The sequence below is a fragment of the Anser cygnoides genome, chromosome 2, assembly GCF_040182565.1.
Source record: "Anser cygnoides isolate HZ-2024a breed goose chromosome 2, Taihu_goose_T2T_genome, whole genome shotgun sequence".
Classification (NCBI taxonomy): Eukaryota; Metazoa; Chordata; class Aves; order Anseriformes; family Anatidae; genus Anser; species Anser cygnoides.
In genome coordinates, this window is record NC_089874.1 from 153,384,981 (window position 1) to 153,400,443 (window position 15,463).

Genomic DNA, 15,463 nt, shown 5'->3' on the forward strand with positions numbered 1-15,463 from the left:
TGTAAGTTTGGGGTAACAACGAGAGTGGTGCTTGCCATGGGCAGATCTGTCATGAAAATGAACTTAAATTTTTCTTCAGGGACCCAATCTCTCATTTTTTTCAGGCTCAAAACTCAATGCTTGTTTCATTAGCTACTGCATCCTCCCCTCCCTCATCACCCATCCTCCCTGACTTTCACTTCCTTGCTCTGATTTGGTTATGTCCATGGTGTTGAAACACTCCTCTCTGTGTACCTCCTGCTGCTACTATTAGTTCCGTATTTGCTTTCTGAAATCTCTTACATTTGTTTACAGATTAAATCCTCTGAACTTCCCCTAAGTCACCTCCTCTGCCCATTTGCATTTGGAGACATCTTTCATAATTTTATTTTTTTTTCCCATTAATTCCAAAGCTGCATATTCTATCTCTTTTTGATTTCTTTTCATATTACTTCCCTTCACTCTGGAGTTTTCCAGTATATATCTCATATTATTTTCCTTTCTTCCCATTTTCCTGGAGCTGCCTCCTTTTCTCTCAGCCCGTTTCATGTGATTTTTTGTTCACACATAACTTACTTCCCCACGAAGCTCATGTGGGTTGTACAAATGCAATTTGTTTCATCAGTCCTTAAAAGAAAGTCTCCCCAGACTAGAATCTCTCCTAGCTGCACTAATTTTTCTACTAGCTCCCCAAGGTTTTAATCTTCTGTGCTTTTCACATGAAGACTAAATTTGAGGTCATATTCTTTAATTAACTAATCTTTCCTTGCCCAGAACAGCCAACAGATTGGTATTTATAGGACATGCTTTGCACATGGAAAACCAGAGATCCAGCCCAGAACCTAGATCAACAAGGGACTTGAACTTTGGTAATCTTTGTCCATCGTAGAAGTCCTGCCCACTAGATTATTGACCCATCTGGGATGGGTGGCTCCCAGAGGCCTGAGAGAATCTTCTAGAGGTCACAGATTTGTCCTGATGTGAAACAGGAGAAATCTTAAAAGTGGAAGTGGTTTGGGAAGAGCATTTCCCACAGAGCTGCCACAGGGCTCATATCCTCTGCTTTGTACAATTGTCACAAGGTGGGGATTGGGCTGATTTGCTGTTAATTTCAACATTCTCCAACTGCTCAACATGAGCAGCAGGACACCCAGACCTCAGGTCCACTAGTGTTAACCTGAGGCCTTCCCAATCTGCTCCCCTCAGTCTGGAACATGGGCACCAGACATTGCTGAGTGCTTCTCCCTTTTGATTGTCCTTTAGAAAGACGTGGTTTTATTTTGTTCCTGCAAAGCTGAGGTATAGAGGATCACAACTGCCTTCACCTTCTCTTTTTACAACAGCATGTCTTTATTTCTCCATATCTCAAGTCAAAATCTTCATCATTTTTTGCTGTTACTTCTCTAGATGAACATTTCCTTCCTCTTTGTCAGTTTATTCAATGGGGTAAAGTTGCTTTTAGAATCAACATTGCCTCTTTTGGAGGACACATTTAGGTAATTCCACTAAGTCTGTCTCTTAAAAATAAAATAAAATAATAAATAAATGAATATGTAAGTCCTATTTTGCACCACTGACCAGAAATTATTTGATATTTTAGCTGGAAATATTTTCAGTTAAAGTAAATCATCCTCTTCTTCCTCTTTACTTACAGGTGAAGCCATAACTTTGTTTGTCAAACAAATACAACGAATATTATTTTGTCCTTAATTTTTTTTTCTATTTTTTTTTTTCTATATCACTATAATGGTCCAGTTTTGCGTTTGTTTTGCACAGGAATAAAGAAAGGAAAGATAAATCTATTTATGTATTGTTTTTTAAAAGGTATAAACTGCAGTACAAGAAGCCAAGGACAGAAGAACTGGCTTATACATGTAAGACCTGATCTGACATTGTTCCGGTCATAGGCTAAGGTCCATATCCTTAATTTTTTGCATAAACACATCCTCTGTTACTGGAACTGAAAGGATGAGCAGCCTCTATCTGCACTGAATTAAAAATCTGTTAAATTTCATTAATGTTATTAACCTGCAGTCTAAATACTTCATCTGACATAAAGAGTAACTAGTTCTCACACAAATCTCTGACTTTCTGTAAAAATGTACCAATCGTTAGCTATTTTTTTCTTTTTGTTTTCTTCTCTCACTTGTTTTGCTTTTATTTTCATGACCAGAGAGCTTTAACGCATGCCTGTGTGTAAACAGCTTAGTTGTATAAGATCGAAACAAGCAGTATTGATTGCAATGAATGTATAACAGACCTTCCAAGTCTCATGTGCTCAAAGTGAGATTGCTCCATCCTGTACTTCAGATTCCTCCTTTGCTGTGGCTGTGTCACTCAACAGTGATCAAAAATTGAATGTGTTTCTCTCAGCGGTGTGCCAAGATGGACTGATTTGGTCCGGAGATGAAGAAGGAGGTGTGGAGTACATGACCATTGCCACCAAGATCAGTGCTGTCCAACCATTGGGAGGAAGTCTGAGATGTCAGGAATCTGGTTGCCTTCGTCTTCCTTCTCATCCTGTGACACTGAAGCTCCTGCAGTTTCCTGCAGGCTGCTCTTTCTGCTTCATCTTTCTCTTCTATAGGAGGGAAAGGATGTTTTCTAGCTGCAAGGAGGTTTCAAGGGTTGATGTCTCTGAAGACTTCTTCAGTGGAAAGCTCTTGGCATTTGCAATACAGCTTCATCGTGGTGCTGAAGTGGGCAAAAAGGTTTCTGCAGAGGATGTTGTGTGTGACATCTGTTGCTTAGACTTCAAGGCATTTGCGGAGATGAAGTAAGCATAATATTAACTGACTAGAAAGCAAATCCCTTCTCTTTAAAGTTCTTGTTAAATGCAAGCTACAGAGGAAAAGGAATGGAAGGCATCAATCCAGGTCATTTACTGTTACCCCCAAGGAACAGATTCATTGTCTATTTTCAAAGGATTGTTTTACAGCTATTAGAAAGCATTCTTGGCTTCTTGGGGAGGGGGGAATGTACCCCAGTTGCCATTAATTATTAATAACTGCTGGCATATTTAATGAGTTCAAAAAATGATCTGTTCATTCATAATAACCTCTTCTGCCTGTCGCCTTCCAGATCCTCTAGGGAAAAAAAAATAAATAAAATAAAAAATGGAGATACTAAATTTCAAAATGATTTATGTGACTCACATCACACAAAAAGGGCAAGATAAAGAGAGTTTATTAAAGGATGTTTCAGTTTAGAAATGCAAGACATTTATGAAAGATGGGAAGGGAAGGGAAGGGAAGGGAAGGGAAGGGGGAAGGGAAGGGAAGGGAAGGGAAGGGAAGGGAAGGGAAGGGAAGGGGGAAGGGAAGGGAAGGGAAGGGAAGGGAAGGGAAGGGAAGGGAAGGGAAGGGAAGGGAAGGGAAGGGAAGGGAAGGGAAGGGAAGGGAAGGGAAGGGAAGGGAAGGGAAGGGAAGGGAAGGGAAGGGAAGGGAAGGGAAGGGAAGGGAAGGGAAGGGAAGGGAAGGGAAGGGAAGGGAAGGGAAGGGAAGGGAAGGGAAGGGAAGGGAAGGGAAGGGAAGGGAAGGGAAGGGAAGGGAAGGGACAGCCATAAAATAACACATCTACTGAAATGTTTTTAACTTAGTTTTGGGTATGCAGATAAAGAAAAAGAATGAGGAAATAGGAATTCAGAAAGAGCAGGTCACCATTAAGGCTAGTTAAAGGCAGCGGCAAGAACTGGGAGGTTGGTCCCATGAGGTAATCCATGTTGAGTGAGAAGGGAATTGCTGAGTCAATGTAGTTAGCCTGCAACCATTTGGGGTGCAGCCTTTGTGCTATGTCTTTACAGTGCCTGGTAAAATAAGGCCCTGGCTTGTGACTAAGAATCTCAATGCTGATCCCCCACATCAGCAGGCATTGTTAAAATGTCAGCAGGAATGATAAGAGATAGCAGACATTTGGGGGTAGAGGGAAAGGCAACAACTATATTTCTTCTCCTTTATTTGCAAATATGATTCTGGCAGTTACACATCCACCAAGGGTTGTCTTGCTTCTTAGGTGTAGAACAGGAAGGAGAAATAAAGAGAAAATATTTTATGAAGTGTGGCAACAGATGGGCTATTAAAAGTGACTTGCTGTGTGTCGTGCTACCAAACTCTCATTAATGACATTGTGACTCAGAGTCCACTTCGGTAGAGGTTATAGACTTGACAAATCACCCCTGCCTTGCAAAGGTGAGCCTGAACTGAGTGAGCTTCATGCTGTTCTGAGCCTCCTGATACCTAAAAGATGTTATCTGAGTCAAGGAAATGTGGATAATTAAAATTCACAGATTTGAATATTATAGACTTGGTGGGTACTGGAGTTATCCTTTCTTTCTGCGTACAATCACTTCATCAGCCTTTCAAAGTATCAAATAGGAGATTCATGCTAAAGGAGGAGGTGTGAAATGGGGTATCTTACCCACATATCAAGTAGGGGTAAATGAGGGGAGAAACAGACTTGGCACAAAGATAACAAAGGTAGTGATAAAACCAGAGCCATCTACATACATATGAAGGTGGTAAACACTTATGAAAAAAAATTATAGGGGCTCAAGATGAATGAAGGGGAAGTGAGTTGGGATATGGGGCAGTGATGGAGATTTAACAGAAATGTGGGCTGATCTAGGATAGCCCCCAAACTGTCACTTTCTTCTATGAAGAGAGGTTGAGGGATTTGGAGTTGTTCAGCCTGGAGAAGAGAAGGCTCCAGGCAGACCTTACAGCGGCCTTCCAGTACCTAAAGGGGGCCTACAGAAAAGCTGGGGAGGGACTCTTTGTCAGGGGGTATAGTGACAGGACAAAGGGGAATGGCTTTAAACTAAAAATGGGTTGATTTAGATTAGACATTAGGAAGAAAATCTGTACTCTGAGGGTGGTGAGGCACTGGAACAGGTTGCCCAGAGAAGCTGTGGCTGCCCCATCCCTGGAAGTGCTCAAGGCCAGGCTGGATGCAGCTTTGGGTAACCTGGGCTGGGGGGACGTGTCCCTGCCCATGGCAGGGGGGTTGGAATTAGATGGGCTTTAAGATCCTTTCCTACCCAAACAATTCTATGATTCTATGAATCAACAGATTCATGTTTTATTTTCTACTTAAAAATCAGCTGAAAAAAAACCACTGCACCGTGCCTGGTTGGGAAGTCTTCTTCTGTAAAAAGAAAATGTACAGTCTGATCTAATACGTCTTATTTAATTTAAATTTCTGCGTTATAGATGGCAATTTAATCTTTCATCAAATCTTCATTTAAATCTTCAGATTTAAAATAACTGAGGAATCACACCATGGGTACAGGGATCTATCAGGGGAAAAGGACTTGCAACTAGTGTCAAAGCTCTCTTGTGGTGCTCGTATACTGGTCTGGACGCCACTGGAGTCAAGAAGAAAAAGCAGCATGTCCTCTTTTCTTGTGGCCTCACTTGTATATCTCACTGAATCCTTATAGGGAGCCCAACCTTTGCTGGGGAGCCCAATCTTTGCCCTCCTGGGTGAGTCAGTACAAAGGCACATTTGAATAAGGAGCAGTGCTGAGAAATGTGATGAGGAGACAGGGAGGTGAGAGAGGTCAGGAGGAAGAGCACCTCTGATTTCTCAGCTCTTGGAGGGGAGCTTTCCTACCCTCCTTAGTCACCCAAGGACCTAAGGTTAACCTGCAGAGTTCCAGAAAAAAAAAAAAAGAAAGAAAAAAAGAAAAAAAAGAAAAAAAGAAAAAAAAAAGAGCATATCTCAGCATTTTTGTCTTCAAAACTTACTCTTGCATTGAGTTCAAAAGCAGTCTGAAATATTCTTTACAATACCTATAGGTATTGTAGACTTCAGGATTCAGTTATCCCACTATAGCCAATACCTGTGAAGACTGGCTAGTTTAGGGAAGCTCACATGCCTGCATCTTCCAGATCTCTGCACTAGTTGGATAATTTGACTTGCTGAAGCAAACCAGAGCAATCTCAGCTCAGTGACCCTCTTGGAGCTGTTGCTGCATCAGGGGATGGTCAGGGCACATTCCCAGTGCACTGCTGGAGCCAGGGATTATTTGGGATGGTGCAATGCTGGCTGTCCTCCTGCTGCGCAGAAATCTCAAAGCTTGCCCCACAGTAGCAGCAAAAGCACAAAATGTCACCTACAACATTCTTGAGCCTGATTCCTGTTAATGCAACCCAGAAGAAAGAGGAGAGATAGGAGGAAGCAAACAGCTCTGACAAGAAGGAACTGTCGGTCCTTGTGCAATAGCCCTGCACTGATCTGTTCCAAGACCTTCATTAGCCACTCCTGCACAAAGCCAAATTGGCACTGTCTCGGGAGAAGTGTCAGTGACCTCTGTACTGCATGGCACCACATACAGCCTCCCGAGCCTCCTGACGCAGGAGGGCTGCCTGCGTAAACCTCTCCCTGTGCCTTCAGCCACGTAATCTATATGCAGAAAGAGGTGCTGGGTTTGGCCCTCTGGCTGCCTTCGTCTGGTGGCTCTTTGTGAAGACAATGCAGAGCATGGTGCTGAGGGAAGTGTAGCAGACACAGCTGGAGGTGATGTCAAGGGGGAGGAAAGAAATCACAAGGGGAAACCAAGGGTGAAACTCTAGCTGAGACTCAGTAACACACTGTAAAAATACTCTCTCCCTTCTGTAGAGTAGGCATTGAAAACTCAGCAAATTCCCTGCCCTGTATCTCATGCTGCAGGGTGTCATTGCAGCTTTCAGTCCATTTCCATGCAGTGATTCCTCTTACTTTTCCATCAGAGTGAGGATCCCTGTGTAGGAAGTTAAAGTCTAGAGGAAATGGGCTTGTTTTCCTCTAGTTTCTTCTACCAACTTCTTAGAAATCTTAGAAACCTAATACAACCTCAGCACTCCCAGGGTTACTGACCCAAAATCACCGATGTGTGTGAAGCAGGAAGGCAGCCTGTGCTGCAAGCTCCTGTTCTCCCTCTTCTAAAATGGATTTTGAACATCACTCACCATCAAGGCCCCAGCAAGGCGCTCTCAGTCTTAATGCAAGCTCCATCGCTCAACGAAAGCACTCATGCTCTTCCCCGCTCTGCTTGCAGACAGATACATACTGATAGAGACAAGAAAAAACAAAACAACAACAAAAAACTTCTTTAATTGGGGTTTGAGTGGTTAAAAGGCCATTCTTCCTCAACGGCTTCTCTTGAGCCTGTGCTGCTTTCTGGCTCCCCATTAATCCAGGTGCCTTCTCACTCTACAAGGTGCTGCAGCAGAGCCCTCTCTTGCTGCTCTGTTGAGGTTGCTACTCTGTTCCCAGCTGATGGAGCAAAAGGGGTTGGTAACAACAGGTAGCAAACGGCCTGCTTCTGTGCAGCTCTGGACAGGAGGATCTTCATTTCCAGAGCCAGGCCCCAGCTGTGGTGAGATAGCTCCAAACCATCTCAGTGGAGGCTAGTGGAGAAGTCTCTGTTCCAGGAGCAAAGAAAGGCCTAGCATCAGCATGTTGGTATGGAGAGACCCCAACCTTTTTTATAGCCAAGCTTGGCTTTTTATAGCAATTTGGTCTTGTCTTCATCCCTTGCCATGTCCCCACTTTCTTCCCAGTCTGGTAGCGATGCTGAAACCAGGGCTTTCTCCAAGGTTCCCTGTGCATGGAGACCCCTCCCAGAGCTCCAAAATACTTGTTCACAGGGTTAATCCATGTCTTGTGCTTGTAAGGTACTCATATTTCACAGAGCTGTTGGAAACAACAGCTCCATTGTGTAGGGCCTCAGGGGTAGGTATGGTTCCTAGGGGCTGATATTGGTGTAGGATCAGGTTGTTACAGGGGAGGTTCTGGCCTGACAGGGTACAAGAAGCTGAAAGCACACCACCAAATCATAAAGTGTCTGCTAAAGGTGCAGAAATATTTCTCTTGTGAAAATGAATTTAGTGCAAGGAGACAGCTTTGCTCAGCATTTACCTTCTGTGAATTTCCACCTTAGTCAGCTGCAATCATGTAAAAGGATGAGTAAGAGGAGCAAAGGGTAACATTTTTCAGTAAATTCCTGTTTTTCTGGAGGTTTCCTCTGGGTTGAAAGAACATACACTGCCATCCATTGCAAACGTTTTCAGATGCGATCAGGTAGGAACAATCCTGAACAAATGCCGCAGAAACCGTTTTAAGATGCAAAGTGTGTTCTGACTCAAAAAGAATGATTTCACAGGGGAAAAAATCCCAAGTAAAACAGCAAGAACAATGCTAATTAGAGATGTGTCGTGTGCTTGGCTCCGGATTAGCATTATGCTGGTGTGTGCATTTCAAGGAGAAATCACGGGCAAAAAAACAGGGTAGAAGAAGTTGAAATCTCCCCATTCTTCTTCCTTCAGTGAAGTCTTTGGGAGCAAAGGCTGGAGAAATGAACCATGCTGAAGGCTTGCTAGCCCTAGATAGTGCTCTATCTCCAGCTGGTTTCATTACTGGCTAAATTGCTGGAAATGCAACACAGATTGAGAGGGAAAATTAAACTTTGTGGTAAAAAAAAAAAAGGAAGGTAATTTTTAACTCGTTTTCCATCTCAACTCCAACCAGAGCTGAAAGCAGTGACACTGTGCAAAGAGAATGCTTCTGGCTATGTATCCTGCCTTGCTTCAGCCTGACAAACAAACAAACAAACAAACAAATAAATAAATAAATAAATGTTGAGCTTCGCAACTATACACAGATCTACTCCCCAGGGTAATTACCTGGCTAATTAGTGCTTTCCCTGCCATGAGCAGTGATCTTTTCAAAGTCCAGCTTGCTTTCTCTGTGACAAACCAAAAGGCTTTTGCAAGCATTGGCATTAGTTGCAGGTGAAAGATTCTCACAGATGTGCCTCCTTGTGTCTCATCATACTGATACCTCCTCAACGTTCACTCCTTGGGTTGGCCTGCTCATGACAAGACCCCTCTCTCATCACTTTCAGTATATATGAGACAGTCCTCTAAGCAGTCATTTTCGCTGGAAATCTAGTGACATTTGGAAAGCTTTTTCTATATGTTCCATCTATGAGAGACTGAGAGACAAATGTCAGATGCTGTCTGTCTGCGCCAGAAGAAATTCCTTGTGATCAGGAGCCTGTTATTGATCGTGCTTGGGTAAGACCCCTAGGGCAGTTTGCTAGGTACAATTTACAGTTTTCTCTTGCCTGCTCACTCAGCATTCAGCCATTTGCTTTCATGCTGCTTTGATGCTGTCAGTTGCAGGGGGCTGTTTGCATGTAAATCTTTGGTTGTACCTTAATGACAGGACAAAAAGCTTTGGTAAAATGAGACACTTTAAAATAATGAATTGTGTGCATATGCAGAAGTGCTCCTGCACCTGAACATCAGTCGCTTGACATATAAGGAGTGGAGATCAGAGGATTAAGAACTGAAAAAATGTTTTTCTAAATGAATAGTTTTTTACTGACACTGTGACGGCCATTTACAAGTGGGTCAGCACCTTCAGTGCACCAATCCTCACCTGTTCCTGCATTCCACCCCTTTTCCCTGCAACATTCCCCTGCAGAAGAGCTTGTCCTCTGCAGGGAGATGTGGCTGCATACCCAGGCCACAAGGGGAACCTCTGAGAGGGCACAGCTTGGTTGCCCCAAGCCCTGTCCTAGCACCCTGCTTCTGGGCCTTTGCCACCTCCTCACCCAACCTGTGTGTACTCGTTGCCTATAGCTGTGAGCAAGAGCAAACCTCTCAGCAAAACCTCCCTCTCACAGTCAAATACAAGTCTGCTGCCTGCTTCTGCTGTTATTTTTGATCTTGCAGGGGATGAGAAAACGCTTGCATGCGAAGTTGTAAGCTGCTTGCAGTGTACTTACCTATTTTGATGAATAAAGAGCATGTTCTGCTTATGACCTGTCTTTGTAAGAGGGGAATGCTTAGCAGATGAATCAAGGCTGTGAAGTATGAGTACCATTAAACATACTTGTAAAAAAAAAAAAAAAAGAAACAAAAAAATGTAGTAAGGCAAAAATCCCCTGGTTTGGGAAAATATTTCCCGACCACCTTACATCAGCCACATACTGGAGAGTCTAATTGTGTTATAATTTCTCCCACGTCCTTCTACCCTTATAAGAGCATTGAAGTTTATATACCTTTTATGAAAATTTCTCCAACAAATTATGCTACCTGCATAAGTACTGTTTTGGGGATATAATAGGTAGGTTCTTTTATTATTATTTTTTTTTTATAGAAGGCTCTTTGTACACTGATGGCATTGCCGAGCTGATGAGTAATTTGATTTACATGAAATAAAATGGGGAAAATTGTATGAGTAAGATGAGGTAATGAAGCATTGAAGAAAGAAAATGTTACTATGCTGTCAAAAAAAAAAAGCCTCTGTAGGCTGACAAGAAACCAGACAAGTAGTCTCTCTGAGTAATGAATTTACCAGCAGGGTAAGACATTTTTAGTTTTGATAACATCTTTACTGGGAATGGTCTGAACCAAACTTCTATGTTTGAATATCTTAAGATTGAGGCTGTGTGGCTAAATAGGAACTTGCAAGTGTGTCTGTATTGATTTAATTGATTGACTGAAAATCCTGAGCCAAGTAAGTCTCAGTATTTGTGTCAGCAGTAGTTTTATTTTTTTTCTCCTTTTTAACACTTTCTGTCTCTTAATGGAACCTTTAGGCTTTTAAGGTGTGATTTCACTTATTCAAGTAGTGAGATGTTAACTGCTCAGGCGTATTTTTCTTCATGAGAAGCAGTGGAGAGTGGGAAATCTATGGACCTTGGCTTAATTTCCCTCGAGTCTAAATGATAGTCGTGATTTCCCCCCACTTCATTCTGCAAAATTCAGCCTGTAGATCATAATGCCTCCAATTTCTTACTGAAGAGGTATTGGCACAAAGTCTCTGAAAAGCCTGATGTGAGTCACCCCTCAAAAATCACATTTTAAATGATTTGAGCAAGGAGGGTTCCAATGCTGGTGCCAAAAAAACAGCTTGTAGAGCAGAAAGCAACCCCTCTGTGTTTTATAACCTTCAGGGGGAATTACTCTAGGACTGAATCTGCTAGCTTGTACTAATGCCCAAGGGCTATGCTGCAAAGCTGCGATGTTTTCTGCCTGATGGGAAACTGCAAGCATGGCACTGTGTCTCTGACCTGGGGCAGAGGCTCCTGTACACCTCGCAGAACTGCATTTCTCCCAGGCAGTGCCTTCATGTGTGTGGCTCTTGCACCTCAAACGAATATTCTGGGTGGTATGACAGGCATTTCCAAGATGTCCATCACTGCAGCACATGTGGTTCAGGTGGGTGCCCTGGGCTGTGCCTGCTTCTAGGCCAAATTCCTGATTTTTGACCCCTGTGAGGCTGCCGTTGGGTATATAGCAGTTCAGTCAGAGGGGACTTGCAGTGGGAACCTATGTGATATTTCTGGGGTTTAGCCTCTTTACAGCCTTAGCTGTGTTTTTTGGAGGCAGGCTCACACAGTCTGATTCACATCCCTATCTCTGGAGCATTGTTTTTTTCCATTCTGACTCATTGGCTGTGCTGTGTTACCTTGCTGGGGCATCAGACAGTGTGGGTCAGGGAAATTTGTCTGTCTGTCCCCAGGTGTCTTGTTCCTTCCCCCGTACCTGTGAACTTGTCCCAGGCTGTCTGAGGAGTGGAAGCCTCCAGTTGCAGTGTCCTTCTCAAGTGCCTGGACGACAGAAACTTCCCCAGCAGGCCCTGCCCTGTGCCTATTGCCTATATTTCACTAAAACAATGCTGAAAAAGGAATGAAGTATTACATGAATTGTTTAAGGCCAAAAAGTCATCAGCACAGGAGGGACGAGCCCCAGTAATGACATGCTTCATGTCACTGAGAGTGCTTCTTCATATAAAATGTTCCTTACAACATCTCTGAAATGCTCAGAAATGTTCAGAAATGCTTGGATAGACATAGGGTACTCATCCCAAATTCTTTTTCGTAACAATGATTTTACAAGTCAGAGTCAGCCCTTAAGAGAGATGCCAGTGCTGAGGCTAGCTCTTCTGATCCATTTCTTTGGACTGGAGAGCAAGCAATTTTACAGGATTCATGTTATTGCAGGTTTGTGTTAGTATAATCACACCACTGATCCACACTTTTTTTTTTTTTTATTGACTAGTAAGGGAAGTGCTAAATTTGCTCTCCCTGTTGAAAGTCATTCCCTTTCCCTTACTCCCATCACTGACACTATCTGGTGCTTTCTGTATGACTTCCTCATCCTTCTCCTCCTCAGTAATACCGGATATTTTAAGCTTCTCATCAGCAAATTCCTTTTACAGCAGTCCTTTTTTTTTTTTTTTTTTTTGGTGTGGTAAGGTTATTAATGAAATTATTAAGTCACATCAGTCCTGAGACCAATCCTTGAGGAACTCCAAAAATATTCTCCGCAGCCCATCAGTTCCCCTTTGTGCAGTGGCTGCTGTCATCTCCCTGTTAGTCAGTTCCTTCTCTGCAGCTTTGGCCAGTTCCTCTCGCTTCAGATCTGCATTGTCACTGCATCCCAGCCACAGGCACTTGTGACAGCCAAAGTACGGTGAGGGCAGCTGATTTTTGAGCCAGACTTGTGTGTGTTCAGTGCTTTCTGGCTGTTCTCTGCATTCAAGCCCTTCCCCACACCTTGCATACCTTGGTGCCTCATTGCCTAAATCCTAAGTCTTGCTTACCATCACAGTGTTAATGTTCTAGGAATGTGCCAAAAATGTTGGCTGTCACCAGAGTTTCAGCTGTGTGGCTATCAAGCAGCACTATCCCAGTTTATATGCTGCTCTAGACACTGGTCGCTGTGGGCTGTTTGGTGGTTCTTAGTGAAGGCATATCCATTTCATTCATCTGTTCAGGTCATCCCATCAGCTGGTTCCCTGCCCACCTCTTTTGGTTTGAGGAAAAAAAAAAAAGTTTCCTTTTCTTTCATCCTCCAAGAGTGTTCTCTTTACAAAAGATTACTGATTAAACAGACACTATGATATTCATGAGAATTGAGTGAAGAGCTGGTCTTTGCATCTTTGGTCAAAAACTCGGGTCTTTGCCAAAGATGAAGGAATTGCATTACATCCTTGGGAAACATTGGTGTGCATTGGCTTCATCTGACCTTTTACATATAACTTTTTCTATACTGAACCCATTAAGTGGCTGAACTTGATGACAAATCATTGCCTGACTGAAATAATTTCCAATAGTAAAACTTTATACCAGGAGAGATTCACTTCTGTGACCTAATTCTTACCCAAAGGAAAATGATATAGCACTTGATTTCAGTGAAGCTTTGTTAATACATACCAGCTGAAATTCTAGCTCATAATTTGGTTTTCTTTTCTTCTCTCTCCCCCCCTCTCCCTCCCTCTTTAAAATTTCCGGTAAGTCCTCTCCCTGAAATCCCACGTGGATCTGGTAGGCCACAGGATTTTATTGTGGTTCTCTGAGATATATGGCTGGGAGTAAACCAAGAGAAAGGCTAGTCAAATATTTGCCAGAGGAATGTTGCATCTCGTTTGTAGAGTAACTGATTGGCACCAAGAGCCTTATCTCCCCCCATATCACAAGAAGAGTGGCACCAGGACAAATTGTCAATAAAAGACATATACAAGGCCATACACAAGACATAGCCGCTCTGAGCACATGAGAGCCTGTTCTCAAATACGAGAATAAGGAAGAGGAGAAAAAAGTCCTGTGATGGAAAAGGAAAGCAGGACATGGTGGATTGTGGAATTAAAAAAAAAAGTCTAAGATTAGGAAGGCGGATGAATTTAGAATGAGTTAAGCACTGATCAATTCCTTCATGCTGGCAAGCTCCTGAGTGGGACACATCTGCTCCCAGCATAGTGAATGCACCAAAACAAAGCTAGACTGAGATTTACCCCAGCCAAGATCATGACAAGATATAGGTCAAGAAAGCAAAATAAGTTATATGAGAAAAATGACAAACACAACTAGGGTGGAGGGACAGAGGAAGAACATGTGGGTGTGTGAATTTCTAAACCTACCATATACTTCCTCCTATGATTATTTTCCCTGCTGGTGGCAACTTTTTTGTAAGTAGTCTCTTACGGTGCAAAGTATTGTGTTAAATGCATTCATATGAATACAAGCTTCAAATGAAAAGTGTTCTGGTTTTGTTTCCCTACTTGAATTTCTATTTCTCTTTCATTGTACCTGGTATTTAAAACCTCTCTCAGACTGCTTTTCAAGTTTGCTTTCCATTGCTTCCACTTAGAGAAAATATTATTTTTAATGAAAACCAGTGTTATTTTATTCTTCATCTGAAATATTGCTTCTGTTTTTGACTGTAAATATAATATTAACAACAACAAAAAAAACACAACAAACTTTTGTCACTCCTGTAACATTTTTTGTTGTTGTTTTGAGATAGAAAGTGTTTTCCTATTTTGTTTAAATTAGATTTGATTTGGTTTTCAATACTTGGACCCTTTTCAACTGAAAACATTGCAATAATTGATGTCTGATGAGAACATGAAGCCAAAATGAGGGAGTCATCAACAAGTTAATCAAAATCAGTGTGATGTGTTGTCTTACAGTCCCATATGCAACTGTATCATTTTTAATTATGAGACAGGGACCCTGTTCTCATTTACAGCAATTTGTTTGATGATACCAAAGCTTCTAGGTTCTACAACAACATTAATGATATTCATGGGAACAGGGTCTTTGGTTTCCCATAAATATATGATAAAATATTCAAAGTTGGACACGCGTTATACCAAAACAATGTTGCCAACAGAAAGATATTCAGGAAAGATTGTATGAGTCAAGATGTAGAGAAGATCCTGAGTACAGTGGATTAACTTGATCAAATAAATCATGTGAGGTTTCCATAGCTGGAGGTACCTCAGGCTGCCCTGGATACTGTTCATGTGTAGCTCTGTGGATGGGAAGAAGACATTGATACTCATCCAGAGCAGAAATCTATGCATCTATTATATTCACTTGAGCTTGAATTCACATCTCCAGTTTTGCATCAAGACACTGTAAGTTCATTGCCTTCACAGTCTTCCAAGCACCGAAGGTCTAAGCACTGTTATCTATAACAATTAAGTGAGGCTCATATATAAGTGCATGAAGGCCCTAAAATGAAGGAGAGATTGTTCAGTTATCAAAGAGGTGATTGTAGCAACATAATACTGTGCAAAGAATAACAGGGCAAATACCAAGGAATTCTTTCTTAGAGGAAGGTCTATTATTAGAAAAGTTCCCAAAAGAGCTGGCATAACCCCCACAGCATGAGACTTTTAAAAAGAGACTGGACAAAATGCTCAAAAGACACTGTGGAAAGCATGTCTTCTCTGATGGACTGGATGACCTTGCTGCTTCTTTGTTCTGTTTGCCTTAATCTTTGAACAATAGTGCACTGAACCAGTCACTGCTTTTCAGTCATGCGTCTAAGGATACAAAAGTCCAAGAGTGTCTGCTTGCTTTACGGTTCTTATTCCTAGTCTCTTAAGCAAGGCTTTTACCAAAAAATACACATTTCTTGACTATTGCAGATTCAGTCATTGGGGAACATCCCTTTGAACTAAGGATTTTTTCCCCTCTTGA